The sequence below is a fragment of the Hyperoodon ampullatus genome (genome assembly GCF_949752795.1).
Source record: "Hyperoodon ampullatus genome assembly, chromosome: 6".
NCBI lineage: Eukaryota > Metazoa > Chordata > Mammalia > Artiodactyla > Ziphiidae > Hyperoodon > Hyperoodon ampullatus.
The window spans coordinates 80,705,069-80,723,065 of NC_136919.1; positions in this window are offsets into that span (position 1 = coordinate 80,705,069).

The window sequence follows — 17,997 nt, forward strand, 5'->3', positions numbered from 1 at the left end:
ATAACTCTAAGTGAGGATAGCACCAGAGAAACAAACTGAGGTCTATAGTAATGCTTTGATTGTCAGAGATGAGGGTTGAATCTGATCACAACTTGCCATTTGCTATTGAGATTTGCTCCTAACTCAGCACCCCTTCTCCCAAACATGGGTTTTCATCATAATGTAAGGAGAGAGTAGGCTGAAATTAATTAATAAAAAACTGTTAATTGATGAAAAGTCATTCTCCCACAGACACAAAGAAATTCCAGGGGTATTTAATTTATGTTACTCACATGATAAAGAGAAATGCAAGAGTTAAGAGAGAGAGAAAGATTCTCCCCACAGTGGCTTTGGTACATTAATGAACCCAGAAAATACATTATCACTGGTATTTTTGAAGACTCCACTATGTCAGTCATGGCAGCAGAGATGTAGAGCCCATGCAATGCCCAGGAGGTAGGGTAGCCATGGAGATAGGAGAGCATTCAGGCAGCAGAGGGTTGTTATTGACAGGTTAGTGACCACCAAGAGAGAGATTGTGTCCTTGGCTCTAAGATCAGCTTTTCTTTAGCTGTAAATGGCTGCAGCCAGGTGCTCTCAGATGACTTTATGTGACAGCAAAAGCCTGGTAAGAACCCTCACTAAAAGGAATAGATCACAAAACGGGAAACAGATGAGACAGAATGTGAACTGGTGGTTGCCAGGGCCTGGGGAGAAACTGATTAATGGGGAAGGAGTTTTACTTTGGAGTGATGGAAATGTTTTGGAACTAGATAAGGGTGGTGGCTGCACCACATGTGAATGGACTAAATGTAACTGAACTGTTTCCTTTAAAATGGTTAATTTCATGTTGTAAAAATTCACCTCAATAAATTATTTTAAAAATATAAAGAGGAAGCAGATAGAAACTTATTACTAACCACATGTGACAACCCAAGGACTATACCAGTTAATGGATGATTCTTTGATGAGGCTGTAGACCTTGCAATACCATGGATACTAAAAGCCTGAGAAACTGTTTTTATTACTTTCAAACTGACCCAGGAATGGCTGCCCTGAGGAAATATGAGTTTCATGCCATTTAAAATATTTTGCTCCCATGTCCTATTGTTTCAGTCTCAATTCTTAGATATTGTGACAACATAAATAATGATTAGCATGTATTGGATAACACTTCAAGAATATTCTAAAAGGATAAATTTGTATATTTTTCTTGTTGTTTCTGAAGGGTAAAGAATGATTTTCCTCAAGTTCCCTCTCATTCAAAGAATAAAAACAAGAGTCGGTATTAATCTAAAGTCTTTCCTAAGTTGCTGTGATTAGTTTTGGAAAGGGTTTGTACAACAACCTGAAAATCAGGAATTCTTTTCTCTCTGAAGTCAGACTACTATGACTTTAAAGCACTGAACAGCAATTTAGAATGTGGAGTTTAAACATTTTAAAAACAAATGGTGTGTGAACATAGGAAATGGTTTCCCTCAGGCAATAGTGTCATGATTTGTCCTCAACCCAGATTTCAAAGCTTCCCTCTAAACCACTGGGGGTTGTTTCTCCCAGGATACAACTTTCCTAGGCAAAAAAGCAATGGCACACTTCTCTCCCTCATGTTCCTGTATGAAGACTAATTTTTTAAATAAGGAGTCATGAACTCCCTAAACAATTATAATCTCCTGACATTATCTGTGGGCAATGCAAACTGTTTCTCCAAAAAAATGGACTTCAAAAGTTCAAAGTCCTAGAAGAACACTGGGAAGTTTACAGTGCATTAACTAGTTAATTTTCTAAGAGATTTTTTCCCCCAAGTATGAAGTTAGGTTTCCAATTCAGTCCCCAAATTGCAAAATTTCAAGAAGCACACAGCTAATGCCAAAAATTGTTTCTTTGGATTTTAAGAAGTACCAGCATACAGAGGTTCCACTGTGTTCCATAGAATTGCAAGTTATTCATTCCTTACCACTTGACCCCAGTGTACCATTACATGGTATCAGAATTAACATTATGTAACTTTTTAATTTCAACTACCATATGAGTGAGGACTGACCTTATAGATATTTTTTTATGTACCTCCATATCTGGGCTATCACTGATATGTGCATGGACGAGGTCTTTTACCCCAGTCAACATATAGAAAGGGACTAGTGGCATTCTCCTTCAAAAGTGTAAAATAGGAAATTCATAAAACTGAGTAAATTAAATCCTTCTTTGTAAATGTAGACTCAAGGACACAGAAACCTTGGTGTATCAAAGTCTCTTTTAGGCAGCTGGCTTAGAAAGGCATTTTGCCTAGTAAATCCATACTAAATCCCATTGCAGTCTGGATTCATACCAATGAAGTATCCAGTAGCTGATGATTCCATTCCATCTGCCTAGAATTCTACACTCCAGTATTTTAAACTATTGGAATTCTGTTCATTATTCACAATCAAACTTTCAGAAAATTACATTAGCCAAAACAAAAACAGCAACAATGACAACTGAAGTTATTATGAACCTAATTCTATTCTAAGTGCTTTATAAATCTAGATTGAAAGTACTATTCTCCCCATTGTATGGATGAAAAAACCAAGGTTTCATGAGGTCAGTAATATCCTCAGAGTCCTCCTGTCTTCCTAGTCCTTCCCAACTCACCATTCCAAATCAATTTAGTCCCTACCTTCTTTGACTTGCCACCTCCTATAGAAATGTGTTAATACCTTGACATATCTCTTAATTTAGCTCCCATACATACGCTTGCTCATTCTTCCAGCAGCTTATAAATGGAGGAAATGGCCCATCTCACTCAGCTTTGTATCAGATGTGGTTCAGAGGGAAGTGCCTTGCACATAATAAAATATTTCATAATCATTTTTAAAGTTTTGTAAATTATTGATATTGATGTTAGAGAACTACTTAGATTTGGCTGTAGACCACCCAGTAGTCATCCTCTGAACAGCTAATGTTTTATTGCTTCCAGATTACCTGAGCCATGGTTCAACGTGAGTTGCCACAGATAAAATATCCATATTATAGTTAAGAACCAGGTTCCCCAACCAGCGCACCTTGTCCAAAGAATTTTCAGAAAGTCATCAGCACGATAGTTTCCATTTGTGAGACTGTGGTTAACCCAGTTAATAAAACAAGAGACTTGGTGTTCCTCTTTGGTTAATATAGGAGGATACTTCCCACGAAACTTTGTTTATTTGCCTTGAGAAGGGAGGGAGACCATGACCATGTCACCGGGCCAGTATTCTTAATTTGTGGCAGCTTTGCATTGCCAGTTTTTGTTATCTTAGGTTGAGGTTAATTTGTTCTGTGACCACATTGTCATTCTGCCAACTTTATTTTCATGTTCTGAATAACTAAATATATAGCAGTTTCAGTGACTGGAAAAATATTACATTTCCTCCTCTCATCCCCAAGCGAAAGAGAGAAAAGATCTCTGCATATCTCTCATAATACAGTTGAAAAGTAGAAAACCCTGAAGAATTTTTATGGATTTTTTTTTCAAGCAAATATTATGAATAGGTTACCTTATCATCTCCACATTTGGAGTCATATTATTTACATCTCTGCTTAGCATCGATTGGGCTGGCATTCTTCTACTAGATAGAAAGCTACTACTCCTTGACAGAGAGAGAGAGAGGCTGCTACTTCTCTTCCAAACTCCATTATTCTCATCTTCCATAATAATAGGTTTGAGGCTGACATGTGAGTGCATGGCACAGTTCCAGAAGTTATGTGTGCCAATTTTTGGTCTAGGACTTCAGGCATCAAGTATACCTCTTCTATCTCCTCTTTCCTTTTCTACCAGCAGGAAGCTAGATGAGGTGGGAATTCAGTCCTGACCAGAGTGAAAGCGACAGTGACAGTGTCAACTGGTGATAGTGCCTAAGGGGTAGGATGACAATGACTTCAAAGGAATCTGGCTTATGAATGACCTCAAGGAGTAGGGCTCCCCTGCAAACCTGAAGTGAACTCATAGGAACATTTATGGTAGAGGGACAAGGACAGTTTTTATCTGGATTTTTGGAAATCATTTATAATTGTTTAGACTTGCCCTGACAAATACATCTGTGAGTGGATACCCCTGTTGTAAACTATTGTCATAACTACAGGAGTCATCAAAAACAATTGAATACCCAAACACTCTAGTAGCAAAACTCAATCTCTCACCATTTATTTTTTGGTCTTTTTAATTGAGTCAGTTATACCTACATCCACGTGATGTAGAATTTTGTCAATTCATAGGGAGTGTTTGGCCTTCTGTTCCAGATTTTCCACTATGATTACTGGAGATCAAAAAGTCTGCTAAATTTAATCACAACTTGATATCAGGTAGGCAACCACTGGCATGAACACACTCTGGACTTTGTTATCTTGCATTTTAGCTTTAACTTTACGTACATGAATTCTGTAATTCTCTTCCATGATAGAGATCAAGAATCTTTTCATTGTTTCATTAAAATTTTACCAAGCACTCTAATATTTTATTTTATTTTATTATTTTTTTTACTTTCCTAATGTTTTGGTCCAGGGATCAGCAAAATGTTTCTGTAAGGGTGAGATAGTAAATATTTTAGGCTTAACAGGCCATAGGCTTCTGCACAACTATTCACCTTCAATGTTGTAGAGCAAAAGGAGCTTACAGATTACACAGAAATGAAAGGATGTGACTGTGTTTCAATAAAACTTTATTTACAAAACAAGGTAGTCAAGCTGGATTTGGTCCACAGGTCATAGTATGTTGGCCTATGCCTTAGTCTATATACTAACAAGGATAGCCTGGATAATTATTTCAACTTCACCCTATCTGTGCCCTCCTGACCTTTAGCCCCATCTATCTTGACAGTTTTGTATCCTGTCTTGATCTGCTTTCCTCACTTTTGTTGCCAGGCTTCTAAAGACATTTTTCTAAAGAAAAAAAAATATATCCTGATTAGAGCCATTTCACATTTTTATTTTTAATATCTGCTCATTTCTCTGTTTGTCACTAGTCAACACTCTTTCCCATTCCTACTCTAAACCTGCCATTAATTGTCCTAGATAATGACAAGCTGTTCTCCAAAGGGGTTGAACCAATTTATACGTCAGTAAGCAGTAACTGAGATTCTCATTGTTTCACATCCTTGCTGATATGGCAGACTTTTGATTTTTTGCCAGTTTAGTGGTTGTGAAACAGAGCCAGTGCATTCCACAGCTTCAAGGGGATGACACTCATATTTGAGTTCATAAGGATGGTGCTCCCTGGAGTTGAGCAGTGGGTGATCCATGCAGCTATATATAGCAACGCTGGAATGAAGCATATCTCAGTGTGATTGTAATGTAAAATTGCTTGATTATTAATGAGTTTGTTTAATGGCTAGTCATACTTCTTCATTTGTGAAGCATATATATTCATGACTTTCACCCAATTTTTAAATCTTCCTGTAGTCTGTATACTAGGGCTTTGGGGGTTATATGTGTTACATATATCTACTCTCTATTTGTGGCTTGTATTTTTACTCTTTTGAGGGTGTCTTTGGATGAACAGAAGTTTCTTATTTTCATGAAGTCAATTGTACCACTTTTCTTTTATGGTAAATGCTTTTAATGTATGAGTTAAGGAGTTATTCCTTGTTCTGAAGCCAGAAAAAAATTCTCCTAGATTATCTTCTAAAAGTTTGAAAATTTTACCTTTCACATTAAACTTTTTTAACTAGCTGGAATTGATTTTGCCTGTGTGTCATAGAGCATTATTTATTAAGTAGCTCCTTATTTGTCCTTCTTTTAATCTCAGTCATAAATTAAGTTTCAATACATGCATTACTTTGTTTCTGTTTTCTTTCAGTCAACTTAGTCTTTGTCCAAATATACATTTTTCATTCACATAGTGTATGTTCAATTTTGAATACTGCTTCTTTATTTCAGAAGTTATCTTATTTTCAATATTTCCCCATTGTTTTATAGCATTGTGCCTATATACCTTTTTGCAGCATTTTTGTTTATCCATTCCCTGTTATTGGTTAGTTAAACTTTTTCCAATATATTGATACTACAGAGAATGTTATGATGGACATTTTATGTACATATCTTTTTCTTCTGCTGAATAATATCCTAAGGATATAATCCCAAGAGTAGGAATATTGAGTAAGAGTAATGATATTTTATGGTTTTAAATACCATAAATTAAATATTCCCATACTCAATTCCAAAATCATGATTTCATTTTAACATTTTACTTTCCTGCCTCCAAGTTATTAGTAATGCAAAGGTACTTTGGTTTAGTTTCAGTAAGCATTTATTTGATTGCCCATGAGGCTAAATAGATTTCCTTGAGTCTGTGTATTATGCATGTCTCTTCATGAGTGGGGCTCCTGCTCATTCACTTTATATTGAAGTCTTGGTGCTTTACATAAAAATTTGAATGTGCTCTTTATAGGTTACAGATTTAGACTAGATACTGTATAACTTGATTTCTTTTTTAAAGTACTAACATTTATTTTAAGCGCCTACTTAGTCTGTTTTTTTTTTTTTCATTTCATCATATTGGACAAATCACACAAGATCCTCTTCCAGCTGCATTTTGGCACAAAAGTGGCATCATCTCTCTGAAACAACATCACTTATACCTCTGGGAACTAGAGATTGAATTACAGCTCTGCTCAAGAGTTACCCGCAAAGACTGGCTTCAAAGATGAGGGTTTGAAGTTTCTATCTCATTCAAAGCAGTGGCAGGCATAGAAGCAGAGCACAGTGAGTCATCCTCATCCTTTCGTAGCACTCAGCTTAGCTGGCAGGTCACATCTGACAGTGCCCAGCTTTTAGATGAAGGAACATCAAGTGCTGTGTTAGCTAATTACAATACACTAAGCTTGGAACCTGACTCCCAGAGTACTGAGGAGGAGATGCACACACAGCCTCTGTTTCTTCACATTGGCTATTCACCAGGGTGCAATAAACTATATAAATTTCCTTGGACTGAACCCCAAGGAAAACTAAAGCATATCCTGCTTCTTCAATCATTCATTTTAGTTAAGAATGGGACCTTTCACTTGCTTAGAAATTATGGTGGAGAGTGTTTCATAGATAACATCTGTCAGTCTTCGTTCTCCCTCTCCCCTTCCTCCCTAACACATCTAATAAGTCACTGAAGCGTGTCCATTCAGTGTTCATACATTTGGATATAGCCTCTCTTCTTTAGCTCCATTGTCTTGGTTCAGGCCCTTATCATCACTCATGTAGATTACTTTAATTCCTATAAGTACATCTCTCTTCTTCCACTTTTATCTGACTTTTATCCTCTACATTAGTGAGAACATTTTCAACTACAAATACAGAAACCAAATTCAAATTATGTTTATGAAATAAACAACAAAATATAATTTACTAAATAAGAAAACTGAAGAAGAGAGTTGGTTTCAAGCATAGCTAGATACAGGTGTTCAAATGATGCCATCAGAATTCTGTCTCTCTTTCCGTCCCTCAGCTCTGCTTTTTTCACCATTGGCCTCCTTGGTCAGGTTCTGTCCACATAGTGACAAAGATAGCCAAGGAGCCACAGGCTCACATGAATAAGTCTTCTAGGTAGAAATTCCAGAGAAAAAAGCATGATGACCACTAGTATGTATGTCATCCACCCACCCCACCCCCAAAGATTTATATTAAGCTATCATGGGTCAGGGTTCACTCCTGGGCCAGTTTGATAAGCCAGCTTGTGCCATGTGCCCAACACCATGGTGGAGAGGTGGAAACCCTTGCTTACTACCCCACCAAAATCACAAGTAGCAAGGAAGGGGCAGTCTTCCAAACTAAGGGTGGTAGGACCGACTGAAAACTAATAGATGTACATTAAATATGGCCACCAGAATTATCTTTTTAAAGTAAAGTTATAATCATGTCTCTAGTTCCCTGCTCAAAAAACCTTCAAAGGCTTCCAGTTTCTCACGAGATGAAGTCCAGTCTTCCTGCCTGGTACATAGGTACACCAGACTAAAGACTCATCCTACCTTCCCTGTCATCTTCCATATATTCCCTAACATATTTCAAGTTGTAAACCATCCATGCCACATAAATTGTCATTGCCTTAATATTCTTAATATATTTTAATCTTTTAAGTTTCTATAATTTATAACGTTGCACTCTCTACCATGAAAGTCTTAATTCCTCTTCTCTGAATGGCTTAAATATTACCTTCAATTTCCAACTTCAATTTTACTTCTTCAGGTCTTTCTAGGCTCCACCAGTCAGTTGCTAACCCTTCTATTACTAGAGCACCTTGCACTGATCTTGCTTATTATCTGAATCATATTGTTTTATGGTTGTGATTATCTACCTGTTTTCTGTCCTAGACTTTGAGCACCTGGAGGACAGGAACTGTTTCTTAATTGTCTTTACTCTCTCTACTATACCCAGTCCTGTACCTCCTAGGAAATGCCCGAATAAACACATGCTGATTGACTGAAAGCATGCATGCAATGAGATCGCAGGTTTTTGTGTTAAAAGTTTATTGAAAGCATGATGTTTCTAGCCAAGTGAATCTAGTCCCGAAAAAAATAATTGGTACTAAGGGAACTCATCTTATAATGCGGCTCAACAGGGTGGCAGATGTTGGCATAGTAACTTATTTGCAATGCTGAAGACATTCTGTGGTTTGGAAACATTTCCAAATAGTGGAGTGAAATGTTATATAACAATCCAAGAGATCATAGGCTTGAATAATTCAGTATATTAAAACTATTTCCTTCTGGACTTGGATCCCCTGGCTACTATGCAATATTCTATATTTCGACCTGCTGATAGAGGAACTGCTGTTTTAAGACTCACACATTTTAGATAAACTAGGGTATTATATGTTTGTGAAATAATATGCTTTAAATAACATTCTGATTTCTTTCATGTTTTTCTCTCATGAATATCCACAAAATAATTGTTAGAGAACAGAAGACAACCATTTGAGCAAGGCTTGAACTATTATTATCGAGCACATTCAGAAATTTTTTACAATGTGGCCTCTTTCCAGAGCAAGCCCCCACTGGCTCCCTCAAGCCTTTATGAAAGAGGTGATTATCTCCACTAAGGCCACAAAAGTCATAGAATTCTAGGAGACACTGTTTACGTATAAACTAATTGAGCACCATGGAATTCACTGTGTTTACTAGGTTCTGGGGTATATAAGTTAAGGTTGAATTTGAGTTTTTATGCAAACAGCGACACCTACCCCAAAAGTGCTCAATGGTTACCACCACAGTAACCAAATATAAACAAGACCTCAGGTGTACACACAGGGTGTATGCATTTTTACAAAAGACCATATACAAGTGCTTTGGGGATTGTGATGAGATTCAAGGTTATGAGAATGCAAAGGGAAAAGATAAAGCTATGGGTTGCATAACAGCAAGTGTGGAAATTAGTTTACACTCCTTAGCGGCACCAAATAATGCTGACTCACTGTGCAAGAAATTAAAGGTCAAACCTTACACGTAGATTAAATCCAGGGAAAACTGCATTTTTCTCAGGTTAAAGAAGTGGTCTTTGTCAACAGATGTTGTATAAGTCACATTCCCAATTGGGGCTTTTATTTAGCATATTAAATTATCCATCAAGACAGATAGATTCAGTTTATGAGACCCATTTTGTGGTGCCATCTATCAGGAATGTCACAGTTAGGATGTGTTCTCTACCGACAATCTTTCCTTTTATTTTATATATATATATATATATATATATATCAAGTGGGTGTATCCTTTCAAAAGGTTTGAACATATAAGGTCTTAAGGCTGGAAAGTGCCATAGAGAGCATTTCATTTTACCGTTTTATTTTGCAAGTTAAAGAAGTAGTAAAGAACTATTCACTAGGTATCGTAAACTACCTGTAAAAGTACTGAGTCCCAATTATTTGGGCCAAACAGGAAACCAAGAATGGTTTGCCATTGAATCCAGTCTCCCTGCAGTGATAATTACCAAGGTTATTGAACAGTTTTCAGAACTTCCTTGTTTTTCAGTTAGCACTTTAAATTTTCTATAGTGTTTTTATAATCTTCAGGAATGTGGGACAAATAATCAGCAACTTGGTGGGGGATGAGACAGTCTACAGGGACCCAAAATAGATACAATATTTGAATGTCCCATATTTTAGGGGTCTACTTTGAACTATAGATTACTGCTTTCTTTTCTTTTACTTTTTCCTTCCTCACTTCACTGGAAAGATATTTTGCCCATTTTCTTCTGCTTCATATCCTGAGTTAATCTGAAAGAAGATTCTGATCTACATTTTTGGCTCTTTAACGACTAGATTTCTTGATATAGTCTCAAGTGTTAGTTCTTTGATCTTCCACGGAAGACTGCTACTCACAGAGGGAGTTATTGTGTGTGCTGGAGTTTGGGGGAAAGTGTGCTTTGAATAACCTTACCTCTGTTCTGTGTTACTGCTCAGATCTTTATCTTATGTCCCTTAGTATTCTGTAAGCCTGTTTCAGCTGTTGCCAGCATTACTCGCTGATAGCTTAAACACATTTAGAGAGACGTGTTGATGAATAATGGAGAGTGTCATTCATTCATCTTTCAGTTCTTTGTGATAAACAACTGATTTTCCTAATAGTTAACATGCTTGAAAAGACTTATACTAAGATTATAATGTAGGATTAATGGAATGCCAACTCTCTCAAACAAAATCCAGAACCTCAAAAAGATTTTTTTACTGGAAGCGAAGTCTCCATAGAGAGGTCCATTTTGAGCCAAGTGGCTCCAGATTTGTTCTCTCAAGTTTCCCCTTTCCAGTGGCGCTGGTTTTTCCTGATACTATAGGTTCCTCTCACTACAACAAAGCCAGGCTAGATTTTCAGGCTTTTAATAAGTACATAGAAAGAGCAAAAGAGAAATAAATACAGAAAACATAAGATTTGTTTTCTTCCAGGGAAAGATGTGTGGATCTCTTTTAAGACCGGGAACTAGCCTTATTTCCTTAAATCCCTGACACTTAACACAGTCTTGACAGATAGTAATTGTTTTATACATCTTAAATGAATGAATACATGAGTGACTAAAATACTAAGTAATTTGGATAACAAAGTACACATGGCTATCATGCAAGTAGATTCTACAGCTTGAAGTTTCTAAACTCCAGCTCCAAAAGACTGGACTGATTTCATAATCCCCTTGCTTTAGTTCCTTATTTTCTTGGTCTGACTGCTGCTCACGTGGAAATCACCATCTTAAAACCCTAGCCTTCCAGTTGTTCCCAGGACATCTGGGCCAAGTCATGACAAGGAGAGGCAGATGCCCCTCTGCTACTCAGTGAAGTTCCAGGCTCTTGTACAGATGGTTGACACCTGGGATGTCTCCATTCCCTCCAAGTCATGCTCCATGGCACAGGCAGAATTTTCTTTTAAAATACCAAAAGGAGAAATAGGACTAGGATGGTAGTTACCAGGGGCCGGCGGGGAGGTGAGGGGAGATGTTGGTCAAAGAGTACAAACTTCCAGTTATAAGATGAATAGGTTCTGGGGACCTAATGTACAGCATAGTGACTGTAGTTAATAATATTGTATTGTATACTTGAAAGTTGATGAGAGTAGATCTTAAACGCTCTCAACACAAAAAAGAAATGGTAATTATATGACTTGATGGAGGTGTTGGCTAACACTATAATGATAATCATTTGCAATATATTCATGTATCAAATGAATATGTCATACACCTTAAACTTACACAATGTTATATGTTAATTATATTTTAATAAAGCAAGAAAAAAGTGGGGGGATATTTCTGATCATAGGTAGTTTGAGGTCACTATTTTTGTGATGAGAAATATTTAGATCAGATTTTACAATAATTTCCATCAGACTATTTATAGTGAGAAAATTAATTTAAATGTCATCTGTTTAATTATTGTTTGTTACCCTTAATTAAAATGTTAATTGAGCACAGAATAAAATAAGATACCAAAGGATCACTCCATTTCTTTGTTAAAAACTCTTAAACAGCTTCAGAATCCCCCAATCATTTTCAAGGCTTACAAATCATTTTTAAATGGCTTTCCAATTTTAATATGGCTTGAAACAGTGTTTTTCAAATGACAAATCAAATAATAAGCCAGATTAATTGTCCAACTAAAATGTAAATGATATCAATTTAGTGGGTTAAGATAAGCATTTTTATTACTGAGTCCAAGCTTGTACTGCTCGCCGCACAACAGGCCACTAAGTCAGGAAACAAGGTGTTGGGACAAGGAATGGAGACTTTATTCAGAAAGCCAGCAGACTGAGAAAATGATGGACGAGTGTCCCAAAGAACCATCTTACCTGAGTTAGAGTTCATGCCTCTTTTACACTAAAAGGGGAGGTGGTGTGGTTGGCTGTTGCAAACTTCCTGGTGCTGGCCAGACCCCCAAGGGATTGTGATAATCCTTTGCTCTTGCAGCTGTCCACGTAGGTCTAGTCACGATGTTCCTGTAAACTCTTAGCAAGACGAACGCTATTCTCTGTTCTGCAATTTTTTTAATCTCCGTGTGAATGAAAAGTGTTATACCTCTAAAGGTCAAGCCTGGGAGGCAGAGCCTTGAGGATGGGCTATCATGTTTATTTCAGGCAAACATTCTTTTACAAAGGTGCAAAGCCATTATAACTAAGCACAGGCAACAGGGCACAAAGGTTAGAGCTAAAAGAATAGATCCAATATGGAGTCAGATTTGTACTTCTCTGTTACATTTTTAAAAATAAAATTCAGTAGGATATAATATATTAGAGTGTACTGCATGTAGTAAGGGTCAGTATTATTTCAAGAAATTTTTTCAGTTATCCCTATATGATATAAAATATATACTATATTAAATATGATATATGAAAAATATCCTATCACATCATACATTAGCTCAATAAGTATTTTCTGGGAAAAAATGGATGTTGCTGAAAGAAATCATCTCTGAGAAATAACTGTCATGGCAATAGGCATACAATAGTAGATTCTTGAAAAAGAAGCAGCATGACTAAGTCAAAGAACAACTTTTAAGGAGGAATGCCAGGGCTCTGTTATCATCAGCAGGATGCTCTTCTCACATATCTTTCCAAATCTGGCTGTAATGGTGTGGTTGGATAATGATGCTTTGGGTCCATCAGTCTTAAGGTGAGAGTGCTTAATAAGGAGGATTCCAGTATAATTGTGATTTCTTAGGAATAGTCCCAAGTTCAGAATCACAAGCCCTTTTCAATTCTTTGTGCCTATGTACTTCATAGTGATGTAGTAGAGGATCTACTGTTAGATATCTTTTTCCCAGGCTCCTGTATGATGTTAGAAGATCCATTGGCCTATTTTTTGCTCTATATTTTAGGAGACTGTGTACCATAAACTATATTGCCTGAGCCTGTTCTGAACCAAGTCATTCTATTAAGAGAAAAAGGCTTTGAGAGAAAAAATAATTCGTCCCTAATTTAGATACCTTCTATAGGTCAGGAAATGACAGAATAGACAACCTGGGTTAATATATCACAGGAATTACCAACTAACCAAACAATCTGTAAAAGCTAGTCAATGATTACTTTAAGGATTATCCTCAAAACCTTTCCAGAAAAGGGTTAATTTGAGTATATGTACCTACTAGGGAACACAAACCATATATCAAATTCACATGCATTTGTGAAATTTTAGCTAATTACTGGCAGTAAGAAACAAAAAAACAGGTTAATAAACTATCCTCCACAGAGGTCAATGACTGTAATAGGTAATCAAAATGTAAAGGTATTCCTTGCAAATTACTTTTAAATTTTTCTTCAGAAGTTCACAGTGTATTAATCACTCCAATTTGGAAAATCCTAACATAGAATTGAGATACAGTTCACAATCTAGTAATCGCCCCAACTGGGAAAATCTTAAACAAAAAAATTGAGATGCTGGGCTTCCCTGGTGGCGCAGTGGTTGAGAGTCTGCCTGCCGATGCAGGGGACACGGGTTCGTGCCCCGGTCTGGGAAGATCCCACATGCCGCGGAGCGACTGGGCCCAGTGAGCTATGGCCGCTGAGCCTGTGCATCCAGAGCCTGTGCTCCGCAATGGGAGAGGCCACAACAGTGAGAGGCCCAAGCACCGCAAAAAAAAAAAAAAAAAAAAATATTGAGATGCTGGATCAAGGGAAGAGAGCCCTGATTTGATTTGGGAGTCCAGAGCCCCCATTCCAGCCCTCCAAAAGTCAGCAGTGGGACCCTGAACAGGTGCAGGCTCTTGGGCTCTCAAGTCCTCTCTGTCTCCAGCTGGGAAACAATGCTTTGGACTAGATGGGCCTGCCTTTCAGTCTTCATCATGCATAATTCTATGTGCACTTTATACTCCCAAGGTGCTCATTAAGGTACTGATTTGCCATGGATGATAACAATCTGACTCAAGTGACATATCTAAAGAGAGCAAATGAAACATTAACATGAGTTTTCCCTACTTAAAAAAAATAATTTTGTATGCAAGTGTTTATGGAATTACTGACTAAAGTTTTCTCCATTAAATATAATGTGAATAGACAAATAGATCCCCATCTTCCTACCAGCTTGCAGATTAAATCCTTAATCATCAGCTTGTATTGCTTTCTTTTGCTGCGTTGGGTCTTCGTTGCTGCGCGTGGGCTTTCTCTAGTTGCAGTGAGCGGGGGCTACTCTTTGTTGCGGTGTGCGGGCTTCTCATTGCAGTGGCTTCTCTTGTTGCAGAGCACGGGCTCTAGGTCCGCAGGCTTCAGTAGTTGTGGCACACAGGCTTAATAGTTGTGGCTCGTGGGCTCTAGACCGCAGGCTCAGTAGATGTGGCACACGGGCTTAGTTGCTCCGCGGCATGTGGGATCTTCCTGGACCAGGGATCGAACCCATTTCTCCTGCATTGGCAGGCAGATTCTTAACCACTGTGCCACCAGGGAAGTCCCAGACAGCCTCTTGATTTTTACATATTTGATATGTAAGCAGTAAATCTGTATATATATATATATTTGCATTTAGTCATCACATTAATGACACTGCATTTTGAGGCAGATAAAGAGGAGGACTGATTCCATAAATGTGGTGATATATGATAACAAGGAATAGTTGCTTAATGGTGAAACACTTTCTCCTGTATAACACTGGGAAAGGCATGTCCGAAGCGCTTTGTCATTATATGATGACTGGGCTTAAATTAGTTTGATGCTAACGTTCATAGTTAAGATAAAGGTTACTGTTTTAAAGACTCCCTCCTCCACACCCCAGCACCCTGGGGTTGAATGCTTAGTGGTAGGATATTACTGGTGTGACTGAGTTTTCTAAGGAAAGCCTTTTACCCTTAAGAGAAAGCTAAAGATACGTGTAGAAATTTTCTAGAAAAAAGATTTGATTGTTTTCCTATTTTCATATTAGACTATATGATATAAGGGGAGATTATTTTAAATAATACTTCATTAGATATTTACTGAGCATCTACAATATTCCAGACACTATGCTGTGGGGTTATTTATAAGGGCAAGAAAATGCAGGAAAAGGTCCACTCAGGGAGTTGGCAAAATACTAGAGAAATAATGGTTAGGTAAATGTTCTTGACTTTTAAGACCCTGGTTTGTTTTGAAGGCAGCTATTAGACCTAATGACCTTAGCGATTTGTTGCCATATAATTATAAAATTGTGCTCTAAGTTATGTTTCCATATAGTTTCCTCTCTTCCGGCTCTCTTTCTTTTTTTTTTTTTTTTTTGCGTTATGCGGGCCTCTCACTGTTGTGGCCTCTCCCATTGCGGAGCACAGGCTCCGGACGCGCAGGCTCAGCGGCCATGGCTCACAGGCCCAGCCGCTCCGTGGCATGTGGGATCTTCCCGGACCGGGGCACGAACCCGTGTGCCCTGCATCGGCAGGCGGACTCTCAACCACTGCGCCACCAGGGAAGCCCCGGCTCTCTTTCTTTGCTTGATTAATTACTACTTCAGGTCTTAGTAATACTAGGACTTTATTCTGGGAAACCTTCCCCAACCCTTAAGACTATTTGGGCTCTTACAGCGCCCATTGCCTTTTAACCATAGAACTTACCACACACTAGGGTGTCTATGAATCTGTGAGATCCACTTGGGTATTACACAGCTGTGTTTTGCTAGCACTGTGTCCCCAGACACTAGTACAGCACATGTCTTAAAGTTGGTGTATTCAATGAATAATTATTAATTACATGAATGAACATTTATCATGATCCTGGGGAAGGGGGATAGTGATGCAAGAAACCATTCCTTTTGTATACTAGGCACATAACAGATTTAAAAAAAAATTATTATGAAGACAGTGCACACTGAATTCAGAAGCCTAAAGTTTGCTCCAAGAGAGCTGTGAGCAGCAAACTATGGAACAATTGAGAACCTCCCAGGTAGCATCAGAAGTGTGCGGAGATTGCTTAACATAACGATGTGGAGTAGGTCCCCTTGAGGAACAGGACTATAAAAAGTAACTGCTTCCATTTTTAGATACCTCGCTTGAGTCCAGCGTGCTGTCAGGTGCATGCTGCCTCTTGCTTTGCAGCCTGGGATAGAGTTACACCCTCTGCATTGCATTTCATTCCCTTGATTATTTACATAATCCCCCTGGCTGTGCCTGTCAATTTACAGACCGAAAGGAATCCCATCATAAGCACACTAAGTTATATACTTGGCTGCATCGTACAAATGTGTTTTACCTGGATTATATTTGGCAGGGCAAGCCCCTGAGTGATGATAATTTCATTGTATTTAACATAAAGTCTCCCTCGAGGTGGTGGGTGGGAATACCTGAGGTATAGGGAAACAAACCTGTTAAGCGTAATCACTCCAGATAGCTTGTCTTCTTTCCACAACTTGTGACTTTAGAAATAGATTACACAGTGTCTTTAAAGCTGTATTGTAATGAAAAAGTTCCTGTAGCAGCCCCCTTTGAAAACTTCATGCTTATACCAAACTATGATCATTTGTGAAATATTAACTTTGAGAGGAAAGATGATTCATTCTTTCGCCAAATAATGGAGTTTGTTAGATCCCTAAATATTTTGAAGGGTAAGATAGACCGCCAGGATTTTTGAGCCTCAGGACACTGCAGGAGAGGTGTGCTTTACTGGGCATTGAGGCAGGAAAGGAGGGAGGAAGAAGCACACATTTGTACCCAGTTCCCAATATTTTCAGTCTCTCGATTTCATCAACAAGGAGACAAACCTAGCATTTGCAAGCAAAGAACCCAGAGTAGTTTAGGGGAAAAATAAAGAATGTTCCCCAAAATTCCAAGTACATTCTCCAGCTCTCCATCTTCGCCCTTGCTCATACTATATCCTGAGGCTCAAAAATCCAAAATGATACATAAATGTAAAGGGGTAAAGCTGACCAGCAGTCATCCTGCTGGTAGAAATACGTAGATCTTTCCTTACATACAAAGTGACAACTCATAACAGATTTATGTTCAGAAAAGAACAAGGTTGGGTGTATTTTTTAAGTAAAGATCATGAAGGATTATTATGCTTTAACTAGAATATTTTTTACACCTAAACAGAAGTAGACATGTTCTTTGTGATGCATATGAATAAATATTCACATTTATATGACTAAATATGGCATTATGCTTTGATGAAAAACATTTTCCAGTAGGCACACCAAAATATGAAAAAGATTTAGTTAACTCACATTTGCAAAGAATATCAAGATGGAGTTTCCTTTTATATGCCGGAACTCAAAAAGTCCATTTAACTACTGATTTTAAAATAAAATATGTGAAACAGTATGTTTTTCTATACCCTAACTGCTGTATTACTTATTATAAGCAGAAAATAAAATGTTAGTATAAAAATTGTCAGGTGTATTAACAAACTATCTGCAATGGGATTTGTCTTGTAAAAACTGTTTTCCTTTAGAGATAAGGCTGCATGCTTTTCTTATTTGCACATTATTCTCTGCATAGAACACTGCTTTATCACTGCAATTCATTGCCTCTCCATGGAGTTACTAGACAGTGTAGCATATTTATAGTGACATGAATTACATTGCTGAAATAAATATTACAATGCTTCTCTGTTCAGAGGACATCATGAACAGGAACATAACACTACATTCGCTTTCTCTCAGGGA